Source organism: Amphiprion ocellaris, chromosome 18 (assembly GCF_022539595.1).
Source record: "Amphiprion ocellaris isolate individual 3 ecotype Okinawa chromosome 18, ASM2253959v1, whole genome shotgun sequence".
Classification (NCBI taxonomy): domain Eukaryota; kingdom Metazoa; phylum Chordata; class Actinopteri; family Pomacentridae; genus Amphiprion; species Amphiprion ocellaris.
Genome location: NC_072783.1, coordinates 27,287,263 through 27,303,472, shown reverse-complemented (window position 1 = coordinate 27,303,472; position 16,210 = coordinate 27,287,263). Strand labels below are relative to the sequence as shown.

The 16,210-nt window shown below is 38.2% G+C and overlaps 1 protein-coding gene across 1 annotated transcript in view; it reads right to left on the bottom strand.

Moving 5' to 3' along the window:
* LOC111573924 (leucine-rich repeat-containing protein 51-like) overlaps positions 1-14,576 on the bottom strand; it is a 124,164-nt gene extending 109,588 nt beyond the window's left edge. The window contains exons 1-2 of the mRNA XM_023278297.3: positions 14,039-14,576; positions 13,672-13,816 (exon numbers count right to left, since the gene is read on the bottom strand). The gene's annotated coding sequence lies outside the window, so the exon portion shown is untranslated. The remainder of the gene's footprint in view (positions 1-13,671; positions 13,817-14,038) is intronic.
* Positions 14,577-16,210: the final 1,634 nt, after the last annotated feature.

The window sequence follows — 16,210 nt, the reverse complement described above, 5'->3', positions numbered from 1 at the left end:
ATAATGCTGGGTCAGACTGAATATCTTTAATCATTTATGAGTCTCTGGCACCGCTAATACAGACTGCACACCAATACTCGCTTAATAATTAAAGTCTCAAATTGATTGTTGCATTACAATGCTTGTGTTAAGGGACATTAGTCAGCGCTGCTGATGATAATAACACGGATGATTCATTCCTATAAAACTAGCTTTAATTCAGCGGGTGAATAGGAATCGTGGGGAGATTGAGGAAATGAACGAATGCAGGGAGGGATTTGAAAGACAGGCTGAAAGTTAGGCAGATTGAAAGGGAGTCTTGAGAAAAACAAACTATTGAAACAAAAGAGAGGGGAAAAAAGAGAATTAAACTGAATGGCAAGTGGACTGAACATGTGAATTAGCCATTACAGAAATACAAGTCAGTGTTTCTCATAAATTGATTTATTTGTGGTGGCCAGCCACAAAACCAACAATGACTGACATATTGATTTTGTTACAATTTAAAATGGGAACCTCTTATTTCATTATAGAGTTGTGTTTTGCTCTTACTCACAGACATACTGACAGCAGTCCCATCTGTATAGAGTCCCTCCCCTCAGTGCACAATCTGAATCAAAACGTGATCGTACACGGGAGGAATAGCTGTTGTTAACCTTTTCCTGCATTGAGGACAGCTGGCTGCATTCCTGAATACAATCAGTCAGGAGTTCAAGAATGGTTAGTATCATGAACTTCTCCACACTGACTTGCCCAAAACTGATGCATTGAATCAAACTGATACGTCAGTGTATGTTCTTAACACGCCATCTGTCTCAGAGATCCAACTACTTAGTTATCATCAGACATCTAAGGTGCCGTGTTACTTAAGGCAGGAGTATAGAGAGCCCTCCGGTCTTACATTTGTATTGATTCTCCAAGTGTCTGGAACTCTACTGGAGGGATGCTTCTAAAAGGTATTTGCTCATTTGTTGTTTTGATATTGGTGGTGGGGAGTGTTGTATAACATATTGCTGTAGCATATGATTTATATCATTTTCATAATCATCAAACCATTCATAGCACCTTGTTCCATGTGTATTGGGGCATCAGCATTCTGGCAGAGACAGCTCCCATCAGGTCAGACATGTTTCCTCATTTAATGAAGCAGATTACTTTAGAGCAACTTTGTATTGATTTGCCGTGACCCTTCCCTCAAAGGGACAAATGGTCTTAAACCATAATTGCAAAATCCCCCCCATGTCTACAAAAAACCCCTTGACCCTCTTGGTTTAGGAGTCCATTTTTTTTCCTTAATTTGTCATCTGTCGATCTCTCAACATGTAATTTCTCCACATGATGAAAATTAAAATTGTCACTGTATTACTGATTACATTTTGGCAGAGCACTGGAGCACGATGCATGTCATAGCTGTATTTTCAGCTTCAAAGTGATGAAAAATGTAAGCATACAAAAACATATGCCAAACTATATTCATCATTTTCCAGCTCTTGGGTACTGTTGGCTCATAATTACATTTCTGGTGCAGAATATGAAAATGAATGACCTGTTGAGAGAGGAATGACTCATCTGCACCTCATGGTCCCGACTATTCAAAATGAGTGTGGATTTTTTAGAAATCAGTCATTTTTTTCGTTATAGTATTCATTCAGAAGAATAGAAAAAGTAAAATTTTAATTTTTGACAGACCATTTAACAAATTTAAAGTGCACAGCTCAAAAATATTATAATTATCCACTGTGTTAGGGAGAACAGTTCATAAAACTGACAAAATGCTTTAAAAAAGGACATATTTATGAGACTCGTGTACAACAGACTTCAATTTTAATTTGGGTACTTAAAGTATTTAAAGTCTAATTTAATTCTATTAGAGCATATGTGAATATTGGGGATGAGCTACCATGACAGAGTAAATAAATGATCTAAATTAAGAGTACTTAATCTAAATAATAAAATGGAGTAATAATAACATAATAAATAAATGAGCAGAGTTTGCCCATACAGTAACAATCATAAAACCATTGGATCTGGGTTCATTGCATAATTCACAGGCTTTTTGAACGAAAAAAAATTATGTTTTTCTATCCAGTTGGACATTTTTCTGTCTTAGTGCATCTTCTCCAATGAGGCCAGCCTGCTAACTATTCAAACAGGAACGGCTGAGTCCAGATGTTACATGTAAAAATTCATCACATACAAATATGTGAGGCAACCGTGTGTGTCGTGTGTGCATGCGTGGATGGTGGTAAAAGGAGCAAGTTAAAAAGAGGGAAATAGAGATAGAAAAACAGCATGCTTAAGATACACTGAATGTGAATTTGAACACGTGCACGCTGTCAGTTCCCTGATGAAAACATGGCATCGCCCCAAAGATGTGGTCTCTCTGAAGTTGACAGCCAGCTCTTACACTGATGCTGCTTCTCTAGAAAGGCTAAATAAAAAATATTCCCTCAGTAACTGTACATCATTTATCATCATCACCTTTATTTACCGCTGGTAGTTTGACTCAGAGTGCTTCGAGGGCTGGGAGCCAGAAGAATGAAGGTTTTAGAGAAGTATATAAGAGAGGCAAAACAAAAAATTGGACCTAAACAGTTGTAAATATGTTTGATGATGATGCTGTCACATAAACACACAAATGATGAGGTACTTGGCACTGATAAACAGATTTCCTGAAGACCTTTCATTTGATACATATGATAGATCGAATTTACCCCTAATGCCCTGTAGTTGGGTGAGGAGGAGGCACTGCAGGTGAATTTGATCTACAGTATGTGTCAAATAGGGCTCCACACCCTACACCATCACTCAAAACTAAAACATTTTGTGTTGGCTTCTGAATCATGCTGTTTCTAGGGATACATAGTGCCTTATTGGACAGCACCTTAGAAGTAGTTGCACTGATGTTATACAGGTCCTTCCCAGCACTTTTACAGGACTTTATAGCATCTTTCAGTTTTTCGGTTATATAGTGACCATAACTTTACTGCTTTCTTTTGCTATAACCGTGTACGGCAGCTGTTTTTACTGAAATAGCTACGATGGAACGTGCTTGGCACCAAACAGGACAAAAAATGCTAAACAGGAGTTTCTGTTTAGCAGCTAACATATTTCCCTCAGGGGTTTGTGGAGACCAGAAACAGAGGTAAAAGAGTGTGAATACTAGATATGCATACAAAAACATAATTCCGAATGAATGCTAATGATGCTCGACGTCTGCCGAATGTGTAAATAGGCAACTCATTGCTACCAAGCTCATTATATCAACTTGATAGTGTTGTGCTTTCAGAATGTTTCTGTTTCGCCCCAGGAGTCACGAAAGTCAGTTATGGTAACTTGAAGTTAGTGAGACTCATTTTGCTAATTTGATGAATAGCCCAAACCGACACAGTGTGATTCTCCTTGCAGCAGGACGGGTTTATAATTGCGAATCTTATAAATTGGTTTATCCATCATAATAGGCATTTAGATCATTATAGGTTATGGAATTTAATTTTCCAGAAAGGTATAGGTTATTATCTGCTTTTGTATTTAGAATTATTCAGGCTACAACTAGACTACATTCACAGTTTCTCACCTTAAGTGGCTCTTCTCTGCTCTCAAGTGTAAACTAAGTACTTACTGCTCAGTTTGTTTTCCATACATGTATAGAAAACAAGGGCAGAAAGAAGCATTAAGTACCTATCCACATGTTTAAATCCGTGTTCTCGTCAACATTTATCCATCTGTGTCACAGAATGTGTCGTTTTAGGCTTGATCCACACATTCAAAGGCACTGACTCATTATATACCTTATTATACAGTATAGATTATACAGTACTACACACACAAAACTGCACGTCGAAGGTCTCTAAAGTAAACATCTTGTACGATGACACAACCGTTCCACGATATAATCTTTATTTTTCACAAACTATGCTAGGACATTCTTTTCTTTGTCCGTCACCACCACTTAACTAAGAAGCAATTAGTCACTAGCACATGTTGCAGTCAGAAGGGACTCAGGGACAGCAGGACATTTTAGACAACATAAAATGTTATTACTTCTATCCTTCACAACTACAACAGACAGCAGTATGTTGGCTTACAGCATGTTTTTTTGTAACAGCCATGCTAAGCAATATTCACGAAGGAAAGTTTATCTTCTTCTGACACTTATGTTTCTTGAAAACATCCCTTACTTGCTCAATAGCACCACCTGGTGACAAGGCTGTGATGTTCACACCAAAATGTCATATGGTATAAATTGCTAACTTATGAATCAACATATCTTACATCAAAATCACCCCTGCACAGAATGAACATGTACACAGTTACAAATCAACCTATTAAATGTGTTTCACAGATCAGTTTCCAGGCAATAATTAAAACATTTAAAAGTGAAAAACAACCAAAATAATATAAATAAAAACTCTTGCGAGAAAAAATATTAGGTGACCCTTCAGAAGATCCGGACATTATAACGTGACTCAGGCAAACCAAAAATCCACTGGTGGGTAACCATTAACAGCAACCAGAAACGTCGCACAATCAAGAGACCACTACTGACAGCAGCAATGAACGGTGATGTGACAAAAATTCGGTGACTTTTGGCTTGAACAGCAGGCTATGTTTAAACAGAGCAGTTAGAAGACAAGTATGGAAAGAAATGATGAACATAAGAACTAAAATATCCGTGCGTGTTTTTTTCTTTTTTTTGTAAAAATAAATTAAAGAAATTTCACTTTCATTTATTTTTTTTATGATTTATAGATTAATAGTTTTGATATTCTGCATTGAAGATATTTTTCAGTTCTCTCTGCTTCTAGCCATGGCTGTTCTCTTTCCATAGAGATCTCGAACTTCACTTTGCAGTGAAAAATGAGCCCACAGTGGCTGAAAATGTGCCAGATGAAAAAACTGCCCAGAAACTGCTTGTGGTTCAGACGGTTAACTTTGAGTTTTAGAGGCAGACAGACTGAGCAGAGGATAAACACCCAGACAGACAACCCTACTGTGAGAGCGCGTTCATGTGGACGTGCATTCGTCCAGAAGCAACAAAATCAAAACAGAACATATGAAACCTGTTTCCCTTGAAGTCAAAAGAAGATGAGTTTATACATTTTTTTTCTATTTCACCTCCGTCTCAAAAATCTAAATCGCACATGTGCAATACGTTTTCCTGCACACAAATACACACAAAAACATGGTCTGTATGACCTGTGGTCCAAATGAAGTCTTAATTTGTGAAATAACATCATATGAAACAATTCAGTCAGTCTCAATTTTGTCTAAGGAAATTGCTAACAAACTCACCTAAGACTCAGTAGAACTGTGCAACATTTTCAGGGTTTTTCCAACTATTATAGAACTTACAAATAGCACTTTATCAGCCCAATAAAGAGAAAAACTGTGTTGAGAATTCGCTACCACTCTGAAGAGAAAGGATTTCGCATTGGCCTGGATAGAAGCTGAGGCTGTTATATAATGTGGACCTGGACAACTAGGTGTTCAGAAATAGTTTTTGAATGGAGGACTTGAAAGTTGTATTCGTAGCCTTAATGTTGTTGGGCTAGCAATTCAATTCAGTGTATTAATAGTGAATCTTTCTGAGGTAATCGGCACAGAAAGTGTTTGTTGTTTTGCAACTATGGAGGAAATGAATTCATAACGAGCAGGGAGGAAATCGGCTGTCACAGGTGATGAGAAACAAAACAGACTGAAAATGCGAACGCACCGTCTACACACAGAGCGTCAAAGCCCTCCAGACACCGAACTGAAACTGCAATGCAAACAAACAACAAAAAAAACACAGTCTAAGCATCTGGTCACTTCATCAACATCAGAGCCAATCAGATAAAGTTGGTTATTAGTGGTGACTGGATGGCAATGTTGGTCGTTGCACCATTTTGGTCTGATCTGATCCATCTCAGTTAATTACAGATAGACTGTAGGGTTGCAGTGGTAGACCGGGTTCCATGGCATGAAATCTGACAGTTATCTTGTTGTGTACATTTGCTTATCTCTGGTACTAGCTTTAAAAAAATGCGGCGGGCCGGAGAATCTCACCTGCATGTGCATCTCCTTTCCAACTCAGTTGCCTGTCAGACTCCACAACTTGCAACACATGCACACACACGTGCAGTAAAGAAAAACGCTGAAGAGAAGCGAAGCTGATATCACCAATCTCCATTCCCAGCAGGAAAGGAAATTAAAAATCAGCAGCATGGAATTGCTTTGGATTGTCCAAAAACGAACCAGGGGTTGTCCCTGAGGACAGATATCCAGTTTGCAAAATATATGGACAAAGTGGCTGCAGTAGAAGGAATCACATCAAACATATTTGTCTATCTTCGAGGATACCACCCCTACGTGCAGATAAGGGGTTTTATCCCATTTCTCACTTTAATCCCAAACAAAAACATGCAAATGTTTAAACGTTAGACCAAGAAATGCACCATCAAAATCATTTTCCACATCCCTGCTTCCATCGGTGTTGTCTACCCGTTTGGTTACCTCTGATTTACAAACACACACACAAACAAACACACACTGACCTCAATCTGACCCCACTGAGAAACACACAAACTTTTCAAGCTCGGGGGGTCGGGGATGACATAAGCACCTGTGTGAGTTAAAATTACAGACAGGAGCATATAGGACAGGACAGGATTTTTAAAGCTTCCAGCTGATGATGTTTTTCATTTGGTAGTTGATTCACCATGCAAGAGCTCATTTACTACATTTACTCAACTACTGTACTTGCATACAAATTTGAGGTTTTTGTACTTGTCTTTCCTTCATATCCCACTGCAAAATTCCACTTGACGACATCCCAAAATTGTGTAATAATGTATACCATGATTTTTTTTTGAGACTGTGATTGACTGCTCTTGATTGTCTCATAGTGTTGCAACCCTAACACTCTGCATTCGTGGTCCTAAGAGGATGAAGCCTACTGATTTTTTGTGATCCCCTGACTATCTATTGGGACTCCATTAGGTTGACATTCTAGTTTTTTGGTGAAATGTCTCTGTAAATGTAGGATGGATTGCCATGAAATTTTAAAGAGACATTCATGGCATCCTGAGGCTGAATCCTCATGATATCTGTGGTCCCCTGAATTTAATTAAAGCCTAATTTTCATACATTTTGGGTCTCAGCAATGTGATTTATTGGACTGAAGACATTTCTGACTCTGTCATTTATCGTCGGAGCATTTGATCCGGACACATTCTGTATCTTGAAGGCAAGGACCCAGCTGCAGTCCGCGGAGCGCTGGATCACTGTCATTGGTCTGGCTGCTTAGACAGCAGATAGTCTGTATCTGGGCTCTTATACGTCTCTCTAAGGTATTTCAGACATTCTGACCTTTTGGTGGCTGCTTAAAACTTTTAGACAAGGGGCTTATTGACTGTCAGCAATGATTTATGTCAGTAAAAACAGAGAAGGAGGAGAGAAGAAGAATTACTGAAAGGTGAGGAAGGAGGAGCGACAAACATAAATTGTCAATAAGTGTCTTTTATAATAAAATGCTACAGAGAGAAGACACACACCATTTAAACTGACCACAAAGTTGCGAGTGTTGCTTTGAAGTCACCTGGCTTGACTCCAAAAACCTTGTTAAGCAGCACCCACGGGTTTGGGGAGTTTTCTTTTTATCTTTCACATGAAAAGGCCAACTCAAAAGTTTAAAAGACTGCTTAAACTAGTTGTTACTTTATTCATGTCATCAACTATGCTACAATTACACCAATAAAACTTGACTGCACAAGCCTGCTAATAGCAAGTTAGTACATACAGAAACTTAAAATGTGTTGGTCTCCACTCATCTGACAGCAATTCCCTTTTTCTCCCTGTTTGTGCTTTTCTTACCCTCTAACCATGTCCAGGTTTCTGTGCATTTCAGTAAGAAGTTCAAAATTTTTCCTCAATTACTCAGATATTTTGCCTGTTGCAGCAGACCATGAATCAGGCTTTTCTTAGATGTCTTCTCATGGCTCCAGAATGTAAAAGGACGGTGACATCAGAAATTCAGTGGAGACTACTTTTGGTTCTCGTCATGCAGTTATATTGTATAAAATGCATTTTAAGGCGACATAGAAACCGTTCGTCTTTCTTTCTTCTCTTATTGTTGTCAAGTCCTCCGGCCTTAATGCCATCCTGCTCTTTTCCCTTTTCTTTCTATAGCAAGGTTTCTATCCCAATTTACCACAAATATAGAGAAATTAGCAAAAGGAAATGTTAAATAAGATCCATCCACTACTGTTATGCAAATATCATGAATTGGCTGGTCAAGACAAACAGCTGGCGGTGCTAATTTTCCAGTCGGGTCTCATTAAATCAGTGCCGACAAAGGCAGTACTACAAGATTATGTAATTAGAAGAGCACCGGTCAACCTCTAAACAATGAAACAATGTCAGAAACATTATGGAAATATGGCATTTAGGTTTGTTTTGTGTATTGATTTCTTCTGTCACTAGTTTTTCATCTCTTCAGTTTAGCAGAAGCTTCAAAGAAAGTCGCTCACAAATTGGAAAATTTCCCATAGAAACAGGAGGATTATCACCCATCTTTTGTCACTCACCGTACTTCCTTCACAATTTTACTTAAAATGACAGATTATACTGACAAAGTCTTTGAATTAATAAAAATGGTAAGTCAAGGACAGACTACAGAATATTTTTGTATTGTGAGATGATCATTGTAACTACATTGCAACTGCAACATACAAAAGGTGATTGTAAATGTGCCAACTTTACTGTTCACCAGTATTTTTTTTTTTAACATTTACTATGTACCCGGTATATAATAGCGTTATATATAAAAGTGAACCAACACAGGAACTCTTTGGCATGGACACCACTGAGCACCGCTCGGCACAGAACATTTTGTTTCCACTTATTTCAGTGAAAGTCCTGAAGCAACAGGAACAGTCACATGTTTTAGAGGCTCACTTAATGAAAAAAAAAGCATCATTCTGTTCAATTTTCCATGTTTACAGATGTGTGCAAAACTGCTCCCTGCTTCTATTGGATAACGGCAAGGAAGTTGTCAAACTCGTCAAGTGAACGAAAAAAAATCTGGCATGGCAAATCATTTCATTCCGCTGACAGGGGTGTCAGATCAGAAAAGACATTTCGTCATTCATTTTGATTGACTCGGATGACTGTTGTCAGGACACAGTGAAGCTTCTCAGATACAACGCTGTTGGTTTTCCACTATGACACCCTTTGCAGGATAAAAACTGGAAATTGTTGCAGCCACTGCTCAGTCATGACGCCTTACATTTATCAGGTTAATTATCAGGCAGACACAGGCCGTTTTTACTTGTCACAGTAGCTAAAATGTATGTGATACTCATAAAATGAACAATGACTGTTCTGTGTACCAGTTGAAAGCAGGACTTTTTCAAATTTGCACTGTAGGCATGGCAACATTAGTTTGCATACAGCCAAATAAAAGAAAAAAAACCTTTTTACAATACCACACTCATACACTACAAAACGAAGAATATACTTCACTATACAGCTGCACTGCAGTATGCTACAGGGGCTATTTTGATATTCTTTGACTACTTGGATTATCAATTGCAAAATTACTCAATAGCTCTTATTTACCTGTCAGCTTTAAAATTTAGTTCAACGCTACATAAAAAAAAATTAATTCACGTATCTGCAAAATTCTAAATGTGTGTGTGTACAATTATATCTATGTATAATTTTACAGATGTCAAATTTTAATTTTACAGTCAAATGCTGTTTTGCCTTTATTTCTGTGATTATACTGGATGTTATCTGCAACAGGGAAAATGTGTAAATTATAAAGTAAGTAAATAGGATTTACAAATTCTTAGTCCTTAATATAAATAATTTTGATGTATATACAGTTTGGGAATGCTTTTTTGCTGTTAATGTGTAAATTGTTGCTTTTGTCCTGTGATTTTACAGGCTATCTGTAATTTAACAAAGTAGAGAATATGTAAATAACAGCTAACTGTTCAAAAAATTACAATTAAAAATCTATTTTTATTTTTTTTTTTACAATGTGAGAAGGTGGTTCATGCTTTTATAAAATCACATCGGCTCACTTCCCTCTAGTCATCAGTAACACCTTCATGTCAGAGAATTCAGAGTGAAGTTGAAAAACACACAGAGGTCAGCAACTAATTGACAATTACATTTGTTGGCAACTAATTTGTTGCTCCACTAGCATCAGATAATCAAAGGAAATGCAATTGAAAATAAATCATTAAAAATGAAGAATAAAAAAATGGGCTGACTGTATTTAAATACAAAGGGAATATTTAGAACCAGAGTCTTGCTGCATGTATTAGCTCTCAGCTCTCTGTTCTGTACTATACCTTGTTTCATGTCTGCTGCTGACTCTCCCTCTGCTTCTCTCACTTCACTAGCATTTTTTCAATTCTCTCAATTTCATTTTTTCCTCTTTAACTCTATTCTCTTCTCCTTTTTCTTCCTTTCTTTTCCCTGTCTCCATTGAGATTGCTCTTCTCCCTCCTGCTCACCCCGTTACTCGTGCTGATTGCTGTATGCTTGTCTGAACCTTCACTGAAACTCCCTGCAGGACGGGTGGTGGCTGCGCTCACACACCGTCGTCTTATTTTCACCTGCATACAACTTCTAAACACAGAAACAGACATCTACGCTCACGCACACACTCCAGGAGTTGACGCGCACTTTCACTAGGCAGCAACCGAGCACCTGCATGCCTACACACAAACACCCAGCAGTTGTCGTGGCATTTTTAATAAATGGCTTGGTGGAATTTCCTCTGTTGGTTAAAAAGGATTGAAATGCCACTGTTGGCATGATCACGACTCGATAAAACGTTCTCACAGCTGCCATTTCAGAGAGTGTGCATGCGTTTGTGCTTTTTTTCCATGCCTGAACTGGTGAAATTTTGTTCTACCTCTGCAGTTCCATTTCATTTTTCATTCATTTTATTTTGTTCCCCTTAAACATCCCTAAACCATGTTGATAAGATGAACTTTATTGAGCTAAAATTAAATACATCAAAGTGTCTTCACTTTGTTTCTACAGTGAGTTGAAGGAACACTTTTCTATTTGTTTTACTATTTTTGCATGTAATTTGTAGAAATTTATGTAAATCATATTGTAATGTCATTTGTAAAGAAGAAGCCTGAAATATCTAAAAGAACCTGAATGTATACTTCAACTATTTTTCTACCACCAGAGATTGAGCCTTACCTCATAACCTTCTGACCAGAATTGGTATAGCAGCAGGGTGTTCTACAGTGTTATCATTACCTAAAGATCAAAATAAATACGTGTGAACTCTAGGATTTCAGAGAGATTAGTAATGATATGGTAGAAATGTGTAGCGGGACACGGATCAAGGTGTAAATCTGACCCATTCCAGATAAAGCCACACTGCCTTTGCAATGGTTTTCTGGCTTAAATATGTGATCCTCTTAGTTTCTACATGCCGAAGCCCTTTCTGAATTAAGCATTTAATTTTGGATTTTCCTCTGATGACTGCTACACAATGGTATTCTCCTCTGTTCCCTGCTGGCTGAGTTCAGGGTGTCACTGAACTCCAACATGGCAATGAACACCCTAATTTCCCCAGAGAGAGTTTTGTGTGTTCCAATAATGGTACATTCTCTTTTCTGAGGCTTAAGAGAAAGCATGAATAATTCTGGCTGTGAATCACACTTGATGTCCATGGTGTTGGAAAAGGCATGGGACGTGATACGTGCAATGCAAGTCCAGAATAGATTTATTAGTTACGCCACCTCAGCAGGGATCTTCTGCTGCAGCTTTTGAAATTCTCCTAAAGGAGGTTTCTTTTTTTTCCCCCCGAATCCTGTCTCCACTATTTTGAAACTTGATGGCACCCACACACAGCAGTAACCAGCACCACCAGCTACATTTAAAAAAAAATCTGTGCTCTTTCTGCTCCATTCACTTTTCGCTAGATGTTCTAAAAAGTGCCTGCTACCTGTTCATCAGCATTAAAAAATGACTGATGGCTTATATACCCCGACAGATCAAGCATCTCTGACCGATGTCAGATTTTAATATTTGGGAAAATGGCCGAGCCACCACTCTCTTCTTGCCCTTAAAAATATAAGAGCTGACATTTACTTAACTTTATCTACTGCGGACAAATAATGGTGAATAATTCCAGGAGCAGTTGGGCCTCCATAAATTGAGGATATAAATCTCTAGTACATTATCTTGTCATATTTATGACACTATTCAAATTAGTGGCCTCATCCTGCAGTAGGCTGGTTTTAGAACAGGAGCAAAGCCAGACATCAGCACTACTGTACGAGAGCCAAGAGAAAAATCAATGACAGTAGAATAAATAACAGCTATTTCTAATATAATACATTTCAACAGTACTACAAACTTCCAAAATAACCATTCAGCGTAACAACTAAACAGTTTCAACTAAAGGTCAACATTGTAACCTTCATAATCTATCGATCGACTCCAAACTGTACAGCTGCCAGGCTTTTAACCAGAACCAAGAGACGCTATCACATTACTCCCATTTTGTCCTCTTGACACTGGCTTCCAGTACGTTTTAGGACAAATTTAAGATTTTACACATTCCTTGTCATGCTCTTCATGAACTTTTGGTATCATATGCACAGTCGCACACTTTGACATGTGTTGGCAAAGGTTTTCTGTCGGTTTCAGGGGCCCAAGGCTCTGAAATGAACTGCACCGACAAGATCACGTCACTGATTCAATAACAAACTTAGAATTTCTCTAATTGTCACTTGTCCGAAGCAACCGTTTGAAAAAAATATCTAAAATAATTTCTTTGTGTGTTTTTGAACATTTATGGCACAGGTAAACTTAGAGCAACAACAAAAGAAAAGCTATGCACAAGAAACAAGCTTGTAGGATCAAAATGACTAGTGAGATAAGAGTCTTCTTAGGGGCATCTTTATCATGACCCAAGGACAATGCTTCTTTTTACATTTAGTGTTCCAGGAACACGTCATAGTCCATCATAAATGTATCGCCCGCTAAATATATTGATTTAAACATTACTTTTGTGTACATATGGTAATATATTGTAACCTGATTTTATTCATATTTCATTTGAGCTATGTTTAATTTCTTTCAAAAATATAAATACCTTCTCTAACACTGTATCAGAATTTATACACTAAATTGTGCTTTTATCTGTCTTTTACAACCTAAAGATGGTATGACTTGTCTGTTTTACCATGCGTATTGTAACTTGAATTTTGAAAAGTGCTCTTTAAGAAAACATTATTATTTTATTTGATAAAATTAGATTCAGATGTAAGACTTATTGTCAGTCTTAAACTGCGTTAGTTTCGGGTTGGTGTACTCAATAAACTGACAAATAAAACTTCAGGTTTCAGGCGCAAAAACACTATCTGCCTAAAACACAGTCACACACACAGCTGGTAGATGCAACGAGCAGCAAAATCAGTTAACAAAAATACACAGAGACACATACATGAGAAGTCCAGGCAGCTGCAAATGTAATCAAAAAAATAAATAAATCAACTAGCATACCTCAAACAACGGTGGAGCAGCTTGGCAAGGCATCCAAATAACACACCTGGCAGGAGCAGCTACACTCAGATCTACGGCGCATCCGGAATATGCTCCATACAACTCAATTACGTACAGGTTTACATCGAAAATATAGCTCATAAACACGCTTAAATTGCTTACCTTTAAGGTCCTCAAGTATAAAGTCCGGACAGATGAGTTTGCGGTCATGGAGGAATTAAATCCCGGTGTTCCAGTTTAACTGGTGATCAGGTTAACTGGCGATAGTTTCCGTCTCCAGGTGTCCGCAGATTCGTCACGATCAGACCTGGATTTAGGTGAAATAAAGATACCAGATAAAGAAGACCTCGCCGAAAAACGTCGGCATCACTACTTAATAAAGTCTATATCCATGTAAATATCATCTGCAGACAATAAAAAGAAACGTGCGGGCCTAAATAAAAAAACACGTATTTTTCAAGTAGGGTGAGAGGAAAAATTCGAAACCATGTTATCCAGCATAAAATTACGAAACCAACGTTTTACTTACTGTGCAACCGATCAGCTGGACAAGCATTCGTGGACGTGGATGACTGAAATAGTTGTCTGACTCGTTCTTGACCAGGAAGCCTGTGTTAAGTTGTGACTATGCCCAGTTGACATGGGCGTGTTTCCTGAACGATGACCAGGTGTTAAACACCTGACAGGAAGACAGTGATCTATGTGGATGAAGCGGAATGCTTGTAGACAAAACATTTGGAGACGGCAACTATCGCCAGTTAGCCTGATCACCAGTTAAACTGGAACATCGGTACAGATGTGGTGTAGACTTTCCATTTTGTGAGCTGCGTAGTTAGCAGCTGCGTAGTTAGCAGGAGCGTAGTTAGCAGGAGCGTAGTTAGCAGGCGCGCAGCCGCTGATGGTAGCAAGTCAAGTTGTTTCCGAGCAACAATTAGCCGCCTGTCTACTTACTGACTGACTGGGGAAACGGCGCAAAAACTTTTAGAAAACTTCAGAAAGAAGCGACTAGGCTGCTGTTTTCTTTCTCTCCATGTTATTTGGCTTAGTGTCTTAAATGCAGTAGTACTTTCTCGGTGTTATATCTTAATGACGTGGCCAGGTGTGTATGCGTCTGTATGCTAATTAGCTTGTGTCCCTATAAAGAGGTGAGTGATTGGTGGATCAACTGCCGGCATGTGATTGGCTCCTGGACGATGACATCACCCAACAGAAGGAGCAAAGATGGCGTTGCTGTAGTCCCTCAGCTAGGAATCAATTTCAAGGTAATTATGTTATTTAAAAGTACAGCAGGACAGAATCCAACATTATTACCCATTGATCCAACCAAACTTGAAACTGGTCGAATTAGTTTCTCCTCAACAAGCAATAGTAACTGTCGTATGTGCTCATTATTTCAGAAAGATGTATCAGTTCAGGGTGGTGCTTCTTACAACTGAAACTCTGAAGAAAACCTCCTCTGTAGCCACCTCTGTGACACTGAAAACCTAGGCTTTCAGGTCAACATGCCTCACTAACCCATCAATATTACTTCATAGTACACTCAGGGGAAGATGGATCACTTTAATGTTTTCTTTCATGTTTCATGTGTTTCAACCAGGCTTAGATGGGCCATAACAGTGGAATTAAGAATTGTTCGCTGTAATATGTTACTTGAATTCCATTAAACGCAGCTAGCTAATCTCACCTTCTTTTCCTCTGATCACCACCGTTGACAGGGACAGAAAAGAATTTTGGGCACATGAAATGGTGGCTGTATCATGAACCTGGCTCTACTAAACCTACCGCTGTCTCCCTAAGAAGTCACATGAAGCTGGTTGTCAGTTCGGTAAGTCAGCCCAGACTTTCTGAATTGTGAGTGTATTTGAATGTAAAAAGCAGTGTTGGCACCTGATTAAAATCTGCAAACATGAGCAGGTGTAGAGACAGGTTCCTACAAAAAATATATATAATCCTAAACCAATATGGGGAGTTATACGATACAATACAGCCTAAAAGCAACATTGTTAAAGCAGCCAAAACAGGAAGGTAAGCATGCAAAAAATATCAACAGTGTGAAAGTGTAACTTAACAGGCTTATCAGTATAACTGTCCCATTAGTTAAACATGAGTAGATCTGGCTACAATTAACCTAAAATTGTGTGTAATTTGCTCTGATGTAGGTTTCTTATTCCAGTTTATTATCATCATGCATCACATGATTGTGTGAAAAAAAAAATGTAGCTGTAGCTCCTTTAATGCTACACATAATTAAGTCATGTAAATCTTTTTTCTTGGTAAAGTGTGTAGGATGAATTCAGTAAACTCACATTGAATCTTTAAGTAAAGAACAAATACAAGAACATAATTCAAACTAGTATGTATGCAGACTGCGCATCTCATAGGACAAACAACTGGGTTGTAAGGATTTAGGTTTTTAATCTGGTACTGTATTTAGGATTATATCACCATGGAAAACCGTACAGAACAATGAAATGACTTTGAAATTACTTGCAGCTCGACAACTGTCTGATGTCTGTCTTTGATGCCATTTCCCAAGAGAACCGATTGGTCAGTAGGTGATGTTTGAATATGTGTTGATCTCTAATCTGGAATATAACCTGTTTCAGTAAGAATCAGTGTTGTAACCCAGAGTTAAACCTTCATTTACTTCACTAACTTCTTGTATAGACGTCTGATGACAGCTCAGAATGTGATAAACAAG